At 41.0% G+C, this 15977-nt stretch overlaps 1 non-coding gene across 1 annotated transcript; it reads right to left on the reverse strand.

The window, feature by feature from the left end:
* Nucleotides 1–750: 750 nt before the first annotated feature.
* On the reverse strand, nt 751–854 carry LOC130948129 (small nucleolar RNA R71). Its single transcript, XR_009072941.1, has one exon. It is a non-coding gene; the product is annotated as a small nucleolar RNA R71 (small nucleolar RNA).
* Nucleotides 855–15977: the final 15123 nt, after the last annotated feature.

Consider the following 15977-nt stretch of genomic DNA (forward strand, 5'->3'; position numbering starts at 1 on the left):
ATTAATTTTCGAAAATTCTCTTCCCTTCTTCCCACATCCTTTTATTTATGGAGTACCACTCCTTCTCAATGCACAATTTGAACTCTCTCTGATTAAGTTCGAATTCCTCTACCTCTTTCTTCTGTTTTTCTGTTCTTCTGACACCTCAAGGAATCTCTATAACTGTGACATAGAGGATTCCACATTTTCTTGTTCTCTTCTCTTTCATATGAGCAGGAACAAAGACAAAGGCATTCTTGTTGAAGCTGACCCTGAACCTGAAAGGACCTTGAAGCGAAAGCTAAGAGAAGCTAAGGCACAACTCTTTGTTGAAGACCTGACCGAATTCTTCAAAGAAGAAGGACCCATGGCAGCCGAAAATAACAACAATGCCAACAATGCAAGGAAAGTGCTGGGTGACTTTACTGCACCTACTCCCGACTTCTATGGGAGAAGCATCTCTATCCCTGCCATTAGAGCAAACAACTTTGAGCTTAAGCCTCAATTAGTTTCTCTAATGCAACAGAATTGCAAGTTCCATGGACTTCCAATGGAAGATCCTCATCAGTTTTTAGCTGAGTTTTTGCAGATCTGTGACACAGTCAAGACTAATGGGGTTGAACTGAAGTCTACAGACTGATGCTATTCCCTTTTGCTGTAAGAGACAGAGCTAGAATATGGTTGGACTCTCAACCTAAAGATAGCCTGGACTCTTGGGAAAAGCTAGTCAATGCCTTCTTGGCAAAGTTCTTTCCACCTCAAAAATGGAGCAAGCTTAGAGTGGAAGTCCAAACCTTCAGACAGAAGGATGGAGAATCCCTCTATGAAGCTTGGGAAAGATACAAACAATTAATCAGAAAATGTCCATCTGACATGCATTCTGAATGGAGCATCATAGGTATTTTCTATGATGGTCTCTCTGAACTGTCCAAGATATCTTTGGATAGCTCTGTTGGAGGATCTCTTCATCTGAAGAAGACGCCTACAGAAGCTCAAGAGCTCATTGAAATGGTTGCAAATAACCAATTCATGTACACTTCTGAAAGAAATCCTGTGAACAATGGGACAAGTCAGAAGAAAGGAGTTCTTGAGATTGATGCTCTGAATGCCATTCTGGCTCAGAACAAGATATTGACTCAACAAGTCAATTTGATTTCTCAAAGTCTGTCTGGAATGCAAAATGCACCAAGCAGTACTAAGGATGCTTCATCTGAAGAAGAAGCTTATGATCCTGAGAACCCTTCAATGAAAAAGGTGAATTACCTAGGAGAACCCTATGGGAACACCTATAATTCTTCATGGAGAAATCACCCAAATTTCTCATGGAAGAATCAAGAGAGACCTCAACAAGGTTTCAATAACAATAATGGTGGAAGAAACAGGTTTAGCAATGGCAAGCCTTATCCATCATCTTCTCAGCAACAGACAGAGAATTCTAAGCAGAACCCCTCTGACTTAGCAACCATGGTCTCTGATCTAATCAAAACCACTCAAAGTTTCATGACTGAAACAAGGTCTTCCATTAGGAATTTGGAAGCACAAGTGGGACAGCTGAGCAAAAAAGTTACTGAACTCCCTCCTAGTACTCTCCCAAGTAATACAGAGGAAAATCCAAAAGGAGAGTGCAAAGCCATAACCATGGCCGAAACTGGAAAGGAAAGACAGGAGGAGGACGCCACTGAGGAAGACCTCAATGGGCGTGCACCAACCTCCTCTGAGTTCCCCAATGAGGAACTATGGGAATCTGAGGCTCAAAATGAGACCATAGAGATTCCATTGGACTTACTTCTGCCTTTCATGAGCTCTGATGAGTATTCTTCCTCTGAAGAGGATGAGTATGTCACTGAAGAGCAAGTTGCTAAATACCTTGGAGCAATCATGAAGCTAAATGACAAGTTGTTTGGAAATGAGACTTGGGAGGATGAACCTCCTTTGCTCACCAAAGAACTGGATGACTTGTCTAGGCAGAAATTACCTCAAAAGAGACAAGATCCTGGGAAGTTTTCCATACCTTGTACCATAGGCACCATGACCTTCAAGAAGGCCCTGTGTGACTTAGGGTCAAGTGTGAACCTCATGCCTCTCTCAGTAATGAAGAAGCTAGGGATCTTTGAGGTACAAGCTGCAAGAATCTCACTAGAGATGGCAGACAACTCGAGAAAACAAGCTCATGGACTTGTAGAGAATGTTTTGGTAAAAGTTGAAGACCATTACATCCCTACTGATTTCATAGTCCTAGAGACTGGGAAGTGCATGGATGAATCCATCATCCTTGGCAGACCCTTCCTAGCCACAGCAAAGGCTGTGATTGATGTTGATGGAGGTGAACTGATCATTCAAGTGAATGAAAAATCCTATGTGTTTAAGGCTCAAGGATATCCCTCTGTCATCATGGAGAAGAAGCATGAAGAGCTTCTCTCAAATCAGAGACAAACAGAGCCCCCACAGTCAAACTCTAAGTTTGGTGTTGGGAGGCCACAACCAAACTCTAAGTTTGGTGTTGAACCCCCACATTCAAACTCTAAGTTTGGTGTTGGAAGGTTCCAACATTGCTCTGAGAAAATGTGAGGCTCCATGAGAGTCCTCTGTCAAGCTACTGACATTAAAGAAGCGCTTGTTGGGAGGCAACCCAATGATTATATTTTATATATTTTCTTTTGTTATTTTATGTTTTTTGTAGGTTGATGATCATAAGAAGTCACAAAATCCATTGAAAAAACAAAAACAGAATGAAAAACAGGAAGAAAAACAGCACACCCTGGAGGAAGAACCCACTGGCGTTTAAACGCTAGTGAGGCTAGCAGTTGGGCGTTTAACGCCCAGTCTGGCACCATTCTGGGCGTTTAACGCCAGAAAGGGGCACCAGACTGGCGTTAAACGCCAGAAAAGGGCAAGAACCTGGCGTTAAACGCCAGGAATGGGCACCAGCCCGGCGTTTAACGCCAGAAATGCCTCAAAACGTGATTTTGAGTGCCAATTGGTGCATGGATGACTTTTCCTTGACACCTCAGGATCTGTGGACCCCACAGGACCCCCACCAACCCCACCACCACTCTCTCTCTTCTTCCTCCATTCACCAATCACCTCATTACCTCTTCCCCAAAAACCCTTCACCTATCAAATCCCATCTTTCTCTTCACCACTCACATCCATCCTTCATAAAACCCCACCAACCTCACCCTTCAAATACAAACCACTTTCCCTCCCAAAGCCACCCATAATGGCCGAACCATATCACCCCCTCTCTCCTATAAATACCCTTCTTCATCCCTTCATTTTCACACAACCTAAACACCACTTCTCCCCCTCCTTGGCCGAATACATCAACCATCTCCTTCTTCCTCATTTCTTCTTCTTCTACTCTCTTCTTTCTTCTTTTGCTCGAGGACGAGCAAACCTTTTAAGTTTGGTGTGGTAAAAGCGTTGCTTTTTCGTTTTCCATAACCATTTATGGCATCCAAGGCCGGAGAAACCTCTAGAAAGAGGAAAGGGAAGGCAAAAGCTTCCACCTCCGAGTCATAGGAGATGGATAGATTCATCTCAAAGGTGCATCAAGACCACTTCTATGAAGTTGTGGCCTTGAAGAAGGTGATCCCCGAGGTCCCCTTTTCACTCAAAAAGGGTGAATATCCGGAGATCCGCCATGAGATCCGAAGAAGAGGTTGGGAAGTGCTTACCAACCCCATTCAACAAGTCGGAATCTTGATGGTTCAAGAGTTCTATGCCAATGCATGGATCACCAAGAACCATGACCAAAGTGTGAACCCGGATCCAAAGAATTATCTTACTATGGTTCGGGGGAAATACTTGGATTTTAGTCCGGAAAATGTAAGGTTAGCATTCAACTTGCCCATGATGCAAGGAGATGAACATCCTTACACTAGAAGGGTCAACTTTAATCAAAGGTTGGACCAAGTCCTCACAGTCATATGTGAAGAGGGCGCACAATGGAAGAGAGATTCAAGAGGGAAGCCGATTCAATTGAGAAGGCATGACCTCAAGCCCGTGGCTAGAGGATGGTTGGAGTTTATCCAACGCTCAATCATTCCCACTAGCAACCGGTCCGAAGTTACTCTAGACCGGGCCATCATGATTCATAGCATCATGATTGGAGAAGAAGTGGAAGTTCATGAGGTCATAGCCCAAGAACTCTATAAAGTGGCGGACAAGTCTTCCACCTTGGCAAGGCTAGCCTTTCCTCATCTCATTTGTCACCTCTGTTATTCAGTTGGGGTTGACATAGAAGGAGATATCCCCATTGATGAGGACAAGCCCATCACCAAGAAAAGGATGGAGCACACAAGAGACCCTACTCATCATGAGATCCCTGAGATACCTCAAGGGATGCACTTTCCTCCACAAGACTATTGGGAGCAACTAAACACCTCCCTAGGAGAATTGAGTTCCAACATGGGACAACTAAAGGTGGAGCATCAAGAACACTCCATCATCCTCCATGAAATTAGAGAAGAGCAAAGGATCATGAGAGAGGAGCAACAAAGACAAGGAAGAGACATTGAGGAGCTCAAACACTCCATAAGACCTTCAAGAGGAAGAACAAGCCGCCATCACTAAGGTGGACCCGTTCTTTAATCTCCTTGTTCTTTATTCTTCTGTTTTTCGAAAATTTAGTGCTTATGTTTATCCATGTTTGTGTCTTATGATCATTAGTGTCTTAGTGTCTATGCCTTAAAGTTATGAATGTCCTATGAATCCATCACCTTTCTTAAACAATGTTCTTAATTGAAAAAGATAAGAATTGCATGAATTTTGAATTTTATAACAGTTTAATTATTTTGATGTGGTGGCAACACTTTTGTCTTCTGAATGTATGCTTAAACAGTGCATATGTCTTTTGAATTTGTGGTTCATGAATGTTGGCTCTTGAAAGAATGATGAAAAAGGAGACATGTTACTGAGGATCTGAAAAATCATAAGAATGATTCTTGAAGCAAGAAAAAGCAGTGAATACAAAAAAAAAAAAGAAAAGAGGCGAAAAAAAAACGAAAAAGAAAGAGAAAAAGAAAGAAAAAGAAAGAAATAAAGTTGTGATCCAAGGCAAAAAGAGTGTGCTTAAGAACCCTGGACACCTCTAATTGGGGACTCTAGCAAAGCTGAGTCACAATCTGAAAAGGTTCACCCAATTATGTGTCTGTGGCATGTATGTATCTGGTGGTAATACTGGAAGACAGAGTGCTTTGGGCCACGGCCAAGACTCATAAAGTAGCTGTGTTCAAGAATCATCATACTTAACTAGGAGAATCAATAACACTATCTGGATTTTGAGTTCCTAAAGAAGCCAATCATTCTGAATTCCAAAGGATAAAGTGAGATGCCAAAACTGTTCAGAGGCAAAAAGCTAAAAGCCCCGCTCATCTAATTAATACTGATCTTCATAGATGTTTTTGGAGTTCATTGCATATTCTCTTCTTTTTATCTTATTTGATCTTCAGTTGCTTGGGGACAAGCAACAATTTAAGTTTGGTGTTGTGATGAGCGGATAATTTGTACGCTTTTTGGCATTGTTTTTAGTATGTTTCTAGTATCTTTTAGTTAGTTTTTATTATATTTTTATTAGTTTTTAGTTAAAATTCACTTTTCTGGACTTTACTATGAGTTTGTGTGTTTTTCTGTGATTTCAGGTATTTTCTGGCTGAAATTGAGGGATCTGAGCAAAAATCTGATTCAGAGACTTAAAAGGACTGCAGATGCTGTTGGATTCTGACCTCCCTGCACTCGAAGTGGATTTTCTGGAGCTACAGAAGCCCAATTGGCGCGCTCTCAACGGCGTTGGAAAATAGACATCCTGGGCTTTCCAGCAATATATGATAGTTCATACTTTGCCCAAGATTTGATGGCCCAAACCGGCGTTCAAAGTCACCTACAGAAATTCCAGCGTTAAACGCCGGAACTGGCACCTAAATGGGAGTTAAACGCCCAAACTGGCACTAAAGCTGGCGTTTAACTCCAAGAAGAGTCTCTACACGAAAATGCTTCATTGCTCAGCCTAAGCACACACCAAGTGGGCCCGGAAGTGGATTTTTATGTCATTTACTCATCTCTGTACACCCTAGGCTACTAGTTCTCTATATATAGGACCTTTTACCATTGTATTTTTCATCTTTGGATTGTTTTTGATCCTTTGATCATCTTTGGACATCTAGTTCTTAGATCAGATCTTGGTAGCTATCTTTGAGTTTCATGCTATCTTAGATCATTTGGGAGGCTGGCCATTCGGCCATGCCTAGACCTTGTTCTTATGTATTTTCAACGGTGGAGTTTCTACACACCATAGATTAAGGTGTGGAGCTCTGCTGTACCTCGAGTATTAATGCAATTACTATTGTTCTTCTATTCAATTCCGCTTGTTCTTTGTCCAAGATATCACTTTTTCTTCAACTTGATGAAGGTGATGATCCGTGACACTCATCATCATTCTCACTCATGAACAAAGTGACTGACAACCACTCTTGTTCTACAAGCAATTAAAGCTCTAGTGAATATCTCTTGGATTCTTTAACCGGAATCTTCGTGGTATAGGCAAGAACTGATGGCGGCATTGAAGAGAATCCGGAAGGTCTAACCTTGTCTGTGGTATTCTGAGTAGGATTCAATGATTGAATGACTGTGACGTGCTTCAAACTCCTGAAGGCGGGGCATTAGTGACAGACGCAAAAGAATCACTGGATTCTATTCCGGCCTGATTGAGAACCGACAGATGGATAGCCGTGCCGTGACAGGGTGCGTTGAACATTTCCAATGAGAGGATGGGAGGTAGCCACTGACAACGGTGAAACCCTTGCATAAGCTTGCCATGGAAAGGAGTAGGAAGGATTGGATGAAGACAGTAAGAAAGCAGAGAGACGGAAGGGAAGGCATCTTCATACGCTTATCTGAAGCTCTCACCAATGATATACATAAGTATCTCTATCTTTATCTTTATGCTTTATTCGTTTATCACTATACCCATTTGAGTCTGCCTGACTGAGATTTACAAGATGACCATAGCTTGCTTCATACCACCAATCTCCGTGGGATCGACCCTTACTCGCGTAAGGTTTATTACTTGGATGACCCAGTGCACTTGCTGGTTAGTTGTGCGAAGTTATGTTTATGCCATGGTATTGAGCACCAAGTCTTTGGAGCCATTACCGGGGATTGTTCTGTGTAAAAGTATTGATCACAATTTCGTGCACCAGAGGGGCTACTACCGACTGTCCGAACTCGATGGACGAGAGCTTCCCAGATCATGGCACGCCTGCAACCTAAGAAGGTACTACATCTAGAAAAGGCAACGGATCTCACTAGTGGATGTGCTCTTTTTCCTGAAAAGGTTTTTTACTGAGGCACCATGTTGACATCTAGGTCATGCCCGACTTAAAGGGATAAGAAATTCCCACATGTATATATTTGCATTTTTTCTTTGAATAAAGTTTATTTAGATATTCTACAAAGAATCCAAGACGCATTAATCTGAAGTATTCATCGTCCGATTATAAAGCGACAGGTCGGCAGAAAGTGAAAAACAATTTCACTGCACGACCACGATAAAGATAAACATCCGATAAAGGTGAAAACGCGATTCACCCAAAAGACGATCTAAAGATGCCAACCACTTTTTACAAATCGGCGAAGGTGAACACAGAATAATGTAAGAAGTTATCGAAAGCAATCCAAAAAAGAACCTGACGAGGTCTTACGGATCGCTAAAATAATAACTTAAGGACTGGTCGAACGTTAAGAAGTCGAACCAAGTCAACCCAAGTTATAAGTAAACCCTGGAAAGAGGTCTGGCCAACCCTATTAAAGAGGATTACTTTAACTTAGAAGGGCCTAACATAACAAAGTCAGCCCAAAACAAAAAGTTATACAAGTAGTCCCTGAAAGAGATCTGACAAAGATCCAAGAAAGAGGACTACAAAAAATAACTTAAAGGAGACCGACATAACTAAGTCGGACTCCTACCACTAAAAAGTTATCAAAGTAATCCCTGAAAAAGACCTGACAAAGGTCCAAGAAAGAGGATTACAAAAATAACTTAGAAAGAGGTCGACCTAACGAAGTTGATCTCCTACAAACAAGTTATAAAAGTAATCCCTGAAAGAGACCTGACAAAGGTCCAAGAAAGAGGATTACAAAAATAACTTAGAAAGAGGTCGACCTAACGAAGTTGATCTCCTACAAACAAGTTATAAAAGTAATCCCTGAAAGAGACCTAACAAAGGTCCAAGAAAGAGGATTACGAAAATAACCTAGAAAGAGGTCGATCTATCGAAGTCAACCTCCTACAAAACAAGTTATAAGTAATCCCTAAAAAAGACCTGACAAAGGTTCAAAAAAGAGAATTACAAAAATAACTTAGAAGAGGACCAACGCAAAGGAATCAGTCACAAATACAGAAAACCAAGAAACAAATTGGACCTATATAATCACAGCCTCAAAGGATCCGAGATACAAGCAATAAAACGAAATAATCCAAGGAGGTCGAGCTGCAAGATTTCAACATCAGCAGAAAACAGAAGAAGATGCCAAATCAAAAAACTACTTCTTTTTCTACAGAGTTATAAAGGCCTTGAAAGGCCACCAAAACCTACTAACAAAAAGATAGCAAGCTATTGTTTGTCTTTCAAAATTAAAAAGTTGCTAGATAAGCAACTAAGAAATGTCAGCAATTAAATAAAAAGTTTCAAAAGCCCACAAGCCGGGCCAACTACATCTAGCAAAAGATCAACAAACATCAGGGGTTTTCTTGGCAGCATCAGGACAAGGAGAAGGAGGGCGAGTCTGAATGGGCACAACATCTATAGTTCCATCCTTCCGGTTCAGAATCTGGCAATTCGAATCAGGAGCAACCAGAGGAACAGAAGAAATCGGCACTTTGGTAGAGGACACAGGGGGAAGAGCAACCTCATCATCATCACCCTCATCATCAGGGACAATCTTGCCATCCCTGACAACATTATCCCGGCTAAAGAGGGTGAGATCAGCCTCGGGAGCAATAACTCGAACTTGCTCCTTCAAGTTCTCGTAAGCAGCAGTCACGCTGCCAACGAGATGACTTTGGAGCTCAGAATAATCTTCCCGGACATTGTCGAGCTCCCCCTTAGGCACATCACCTCCCGATAAGATGTAACATAACTCTCCTTATGCATCATGGCTGTGGAAGCTGCCAGAGATAGAGAACTCGCCTTCTCGTTCTCTAAGTCCTTCTCTAGCTTGGCCACCTTCACCTCAAGTTGCTCCTTCAGCCCCCTCATCCGGTCGAACTCTTGTTTTGCCTCCTCCATAAATGCTTTGGTGGCATGGAGAGGGAGATTCTGAGCAGTCCGATGTATAGCAGCCGACATATATGCCATCTTTACATGATTTCGGGCCATAAACTCCAGATGATGGAGAATGGACACATGGTCCATGGAGATGGTACCATAGGGCCCGATTTGTTGATCTACAAACTAAATGGCATTGAAATCAGGGGCATTGAGGTCGAAGGGCTCAGCTGTCTTTTGCTTCTTACTTGGAGGGGCAGCAGATGGAGCGGCAGAAGTAGGGTGAGGATCCACCAAGCGGACCCGAGGTGTTGGGATCACCTTCTTCACCTCGGGGGAACTCGGCACCGATGGCTTCTCGCGCACTTGGGAGGACCCCTCCCCAGCCGCCTTGGCAGCAATATTTCTGGCAGCAGTCACCTTCTGCGCCCTCTTAAAAGCTTTCATAGATTCGTTATTCTTCATTGCCTCTGCAAATAAAACAGAAAGTTAAGCTACAAGTCGGACAAGTCAGAAAGACAGCTACAAGCAACATAAACAGATAATAAAAAAACACAAGATACCCAGTTCAGTTTGAAGAAGAGAAGGATTGGTTAGAAATTTCCTTGTATCAAGATGGGGAGGTTGACCCCAGCGTTCTTCCAAAACAGTAACAAAGGCTCGCTCAGACTCATCCAACATTTCCCAAGAATACCTAGAGACCCTCACGTCTTTTTGCCATTCCAAAGGAAAGGCAGGCTCATCATTTTCATCCAGAAAAAAGGGCCGAGTTCCTTCAACAACTCAGACCTTGAAAAAGTAGTTTTTAAAATCGTGGAATGACTCGTCAAACATGGAAAAGACCTTCTTTCCTTGGGTGGAACGAAAGCAGACTCAAGCTGCCTTCTTTTTCACCACTCCGGGCTTAGTCAAGACAAACAAGTAGAAAAAAAGAGATTGGGAAGCAGGAATACCAAAACCATTGCACAACAATTGGAAAATTTTTATGAAACCCCAGGAATTGGGGTGAAGTTGAGAGGGGGCAACATTACAAGAGCATAACAGGTCGGTTTCAAATTGAGTAAAAGGAAGGGTAATACCCAGCTGACCAAAGAAAAAATCATAAGCATAAAAGAAAGGGCGACCATCAACAACCCGAGTTGAAAAGCAGACTCTCTCATCAAAAGAGGGAGGGACAAGTTCATAATTCTTCTCATCACCAGAATTACTACAGACACTATGAAACTGCCTAAGCTGAGCACAAAACTCAGAATCAACCAGCGAGACACACATGAGAACCATGGAGTCCACCCAATCGGCCATACCCACAGGAACCTGGGAAGGCATCTCTACAACGTTATTTCGGGAAGACATGAGGTCAACTAAATCCTACAAAAAGAAGAGAAGAATGGATTACTTAAAAATATCCCGGACGAGAAGCAAAACATCTCAACAAACAGAAAGGGAAAACCCCAAGACTCAAGATAAGAAAGTCTGGGGGCATCCCTTGGAGGCAGTAAACAGGAAAGGTTTTCAAGTTATTTCTACAGCCTACATTCCGGCACTCATCAAAAAGAAAATAAAATTCCGAAAGAAACAAAAGAAGCAAAAAATGCAAAAACACCACCCTTCTACAGTTTATCAGAAAAAGCATCGCTCCTACAGTTTATCAGTGAAAAACACTACTGCTACAGTTTATCAGAACACCAAAAGGACCAAGAAGAAAAACAGCAAAGGCGCAAACTTTTTGAAATCAAGTAAAAAATCATCAGCAAAAGCACAGGCAGAAACAGCGGCAACATGCAAAAGAAAAAGATTCAAGCAAATAAAGAAGAGATTCGCACCAAAAAAGGGGAAAAATCCAGAGCATGCAATAAGTCAAGCATAATAAAAACAGAAAGATCCAAACTTTCTCCAAAAGGAAGATCAAAAGGAAAACTCCATCGCAAAGTCAAAAATAAACGAGGAAACACGAAATGGGACTAACCTGGAGACGAAAGAAGCTTCAAGGAAAAGAATGGAAGCGCAGAAACAAAGGCTGCCCAGAAAATTGCCAAGTGACGCCGCAACGCAAGAAAGCAGAAGCGCAAACGAAAGACAGAGAGCAGATGAAAGAAACAGAAAACGAGAGAGTAAAGGGAGAAGTTACGAAGAAGAAATGAAGAAGAAAAACCATTTTTGATCGAGAAAATTCAAAATAAAGCCAAGAGAGAATTGGGGCAATTAATGCCAATTAAATGCGGATGTTAAAACCGCTTGCGTTCCCAAAAAAGCGCTAATACAAAAGCGCGCGCTTTTAGAGGAAAACGTTCTACATTCAAAAAATACTCTACAAAGAAAGGAATCGACAAAATGCTTGAGTTCGACTTCACTGAAGAAGGACCGAAGTCAAGGACTCGACCTCCAAAGGAAGAACCGAGCTCAAGCAGGGGCACTGTTCATACCTTGGGTCGAGCTATCCGAGCCGGGATGATTGGAGATAAAGCGACCGACCTCTTCAGGTCAGACTATCCGATCTCTTCTTAAAGAGCTCGGCCAAATCGATAGAAGAGCCCAGTAAAGGGCCCAAATAGAGGAGCACAACCCAAATCCAAGGGCAGCCCAAGCCCATAGAGATAAAGGCGGTTCCCTTAAAGATGACCTCACTTAAAGATAAGATAAAGATAAGATAAGATAACTGATGGAGCATAGAAGTTGGTGAATTAAAAATTATTAAAATGGTTACGTTGTAAGTATAGTTCTTAACTCACCAAAAATCTGCCTATCAATTTTAAAATGTGTCACAGAAAATTTAAATTAAAAATTACTGGGAATATGAATCCCAGGTCGTCTCCCAACGAGTTGCAGAAAGTGTGCTATTTTATTAACCAGAGGTTTTCAAAGAAGTGAATTGAGTAACAGGAAAATTAAAGTTAATAAAATTGAATAATGTAAATAAAAATCCTTGACTGGGAGTTGATCAGTTAGAATCTCTAATGTTATTGGAATTCTCTTAGAGTAATTGATAATTAAAGATCGGTTTGTTTAATTATCCTTTACTAAGTAAGGGAAAGTCAAACAAATTGGAATGCCATGTCTGTTCACAAGTTGCAATTCAATTAATAAAAATGAGTTGGTATTAGTGACTAGAGAGCAATCCAATAATTATCCCAATTACAAATTCTCTTTCAATCCTTCCAACTCAAGAGTTCCTTTCAATCAACTCCCCATCAAGTGAGGGGAACTACTCGCTCATTGTAAATAACAAATCCATAACATATGAAAAGGAATTAAAAGAAGACATGATTATTGGAATGTAAAATGGATTAAAATGAAAGGAATAATTCTCGTATTAAATAATCATAAAAATATTCAAATGACAAAATTGAACAAAGCAAAGAACATGGAAGAATAAAACCAAGTTAAGAAAACGAACTAGAATGACGAAGTCTTGATGAGGAAATAACTCTTCTCAATGTTCCAATACTAAGACCAAAATTGAAAATTAAAATTCTAAAACCTAGAGAGAAAAACCTAGAGGAGGAGTAAAACTAGATCTAAAAAAAACTCTCCACTGTGTGGAATGAATGTTGTATTTGTTTCTGCATATTCTCTGGCTCTAGTCTGCTATTCCGGGCCGAAAACTGGGTCATAATAGGGTCCAAAATTGGCCCCAGCGAATTCTGCAGATTATGCAGATCGCACATGTCACGCGATCGCGTCACCCATGCGGACGCGTCACTCGCGCTTTTCCATGCCACATGTTCGCGTCGTTCACGCTACCGCGTCGCTTGAGCTTTTCCAATCCGTGCGGCCGCGTGATCCATGCGACTGCGTCACTGCGATTTGCTCTCCTTCGCGCGATCGCGTGAGCCATGCGACCGCGTCACTTCTCGCTGGTTATCTCCTCAAATTCTTGTGTTCCTTCCATTTTTTGCTAGCTTCCTTTCCAATCCTTAACTCATTCATGCCCTGTAAAGTCTGAAACACTCAACACACAGATCACGGTATCGAATGGGATAAAGGAGAATTAAAAGTACATATTTAAAGCCTTTAGAAAGCAGTTTTCAAAAATGTAATGAATTTAGGAAGGAAATCTAAATGCATGCTATTTTGATGAACAAGTGGGTAAGGATCATGATAAAACCACACAATTAAACACAATATAAACCATAAAATAGTGGTTTATCAACCTCCCCACACTTAAACATTAGCATGTCCTCATGCTTAATTGAAGGAGATAAAATGAATAAGTATGAACATGTAGAAACCCATGCAATGCAATCCTATATATATAAACAAATGCAACTATATGATTCTTGCCCACTTGATCAAAAGTAAATAAGCTCTTCAAAACAATTACAAATCAAATTCCACTAATTCTATCATTTTACAGTGACACAGATAAAAATGCAAGAAGATAGCTCATGAAAGCAGGGAACATGAAAATTCAAGCATTGAACCCTCACTGATAATGTATGTAGCTCTAATCTCTAGTGTATAGGGTAATCACTCTATCCTTCTCTAGTCATGCTTTCTAACTTTTATTTTTCTCCTAACCAATCAACAACAGTTAATATACCAATGCAAACATCATGAGGTCTTTTCAAGGTTGTAATGGGGCCAAGGTGAGGGTATGGATATACATTTGGTTAAGTGAGCTGATAAATTGAATCTTTAATTAACCCAAGCTTTAACCCAACCTATATATTTTAATGTAATCTTAAAGTTCATACCTAGCTACCCAGAATTCTCTTTTCCAATCCATACTCATGTATCAACTTATATTTTGGTTCTATCATATGTGCATTGATCTTTGAATTCTAAATTCAACATTGGGGTAATTTTGTCCCCTTATTTATTCATTTATTTATTTAGTATTTTTTTATTTTAAGATTGAAATAAATATATCTTATCAATGCACATGGATTTTCGGTTCTTGTAGTTTCACATGAGTAGGTATCCAAATTCCTATTAAATGACACATTTCTTTAACAACCTTTGTTCCCACAATTTCCCATACTTAACTAGCACACACAATTTTATCTTAAACTAACCAAAGATTCAATTTGGGATATACAATTGTTTTTTAGCTTAAGGTTATTAATGTGGTAGAATATAGAACAAATGGGATTTAAAGGCTCAAAGTGGTTAACAAAGGTAATTAAAAAGGGTAGGCTTAATTTGGATAAGTGAGTTTAAACAAATAATGGCCTCAATCATGTGCAAGCATGCAAATATAATAAATATTGGACATGTAAGATAAAACAAAATATAGATTACAATCATAGAGAAGTAAACACACAAGAATAAAATAATTATGGTTAAATAATGTAACCATACATAAAGGCTCAAATCTTTCATAGGTTGTGTGTTCTTTAGCTCAAACATCATGTTCCAAATACAACTCAAGCAAATTTATCATAAAAAATTTTTGAAAAATTAGTGAAATTTTTGTTCCAAAGATAGAGTCTTAGAAGAAACTTATTGTCTTTTCAATCAAGTAGAACATGCATGCAACTATCCTAACCTATGCAATTTATTCTAATCTATAAAAGAAAGAAAATCTAACTAAAATATCCTAATTATTGGTGCTAGAGAAGAGAAATTAGCTCCGGAAGTCAGGTATTGACCGACCTCCCCACACTTAAGGCTTTGCACCGTCCTCGGTGCCATCTGTCAGGAACAGGGGTGGGCTGGTAGCAGTATCTCCACAATCGGGACCATCATGGCTCCCTGTGCTAGTGAAAGAAGTGGATTCCGGGGTGTCAGAGTCTTTGCAATCTCCTCTAAGTATCTCCTTGAGGTGTTTGAATCGTCGGTTGTTACGGCGCTCTCTCAATTTAGCTTTGTGTTCTTGCTGATCCAACCGTTTGATTATCTGCTGGAGCAATTCATCAGTTGTAGGTGCTTGTGGTGTTGAAGAAGGATCATCTTCAACTGGAGCAGTAGGGAGGTTTGTAGTGGCTGCTTGAAGTCTGAGGTATTTCCCGTTAGGGACATACTGATCATCCCGTGGAAGCACGGCTTTGGTGTCCCCAGCTCTGTAGGCGACTTCGGCTATTGAGACAAGATCTGAGACCAAGGCGGGAAAAGATAAATTGCCCGCAATTTGTACGTGTCCCATAGCATTCCGGATATGGCTTGAGAGATTCAAAGGTTGGTCTGTAAGGATGCACCATAGTAGAACAGCCATGTCCGCGGTGAAGGAGGACTCATGAGTGCTCGGAAAGATGTAATGGGACATGATCTGTACTCATACGCGAGCCTCCAAGGTAAGTGCTGAAGCCAAGATTCTCTTAGGGTGGGTACGGTGGTATCCGTAGCTCTAACGGCTGCCAGGTAGTGCGATAACACCGAAAACGGAGTCCCAGTCAAATTGGTACCTCTGGCGCTTAAGTGTGGCTTCTTGGAAGGCGTCCATTCCTTCTAGAATAGAGGGAAGACTCAGAGCTTGTTGAATGGCTTCTTCCGTAATGGGGACTTGCTTCTGCCGGACATAAACAGACTGTAGGGTTGGCATGTAGAAGTTGGAGTAGAACTCAACTACCCAAGAAAGATTGACCTGCCTTGGCTGTCTCCGTAGGAAACCCCATTGTCTTCGTTCAATTTGCGGCTCAACAAAGGAAGCAATATTGGACGGGAGGATAAGAAGGTATTCATTGTTATAGTTCCTTTCTGCTAGGATAGGGAACATCTGCTCACAGTAGCGATTGGGAAATCGCGCAGTGTCCTTTGATGGAAAGGCTTTCTCCTTTTCATCAACCTTTATTA

This window comes from Arachis stenosperma, chromosome 1 (genome assembly GCF_014773155.1).
Source record: "Arachis stenosperma cultivar V10309 chromosome 1, arast.V10309.gnm1.PFL2, whole genome shotgun sequence".
Taxonomy (NCBI): Eukaryota; Viridiplantae; Streptophyta; class Magnoliopsida; order Fabales; family Fabaceae; genus Arachis; species Arachis stenosperma.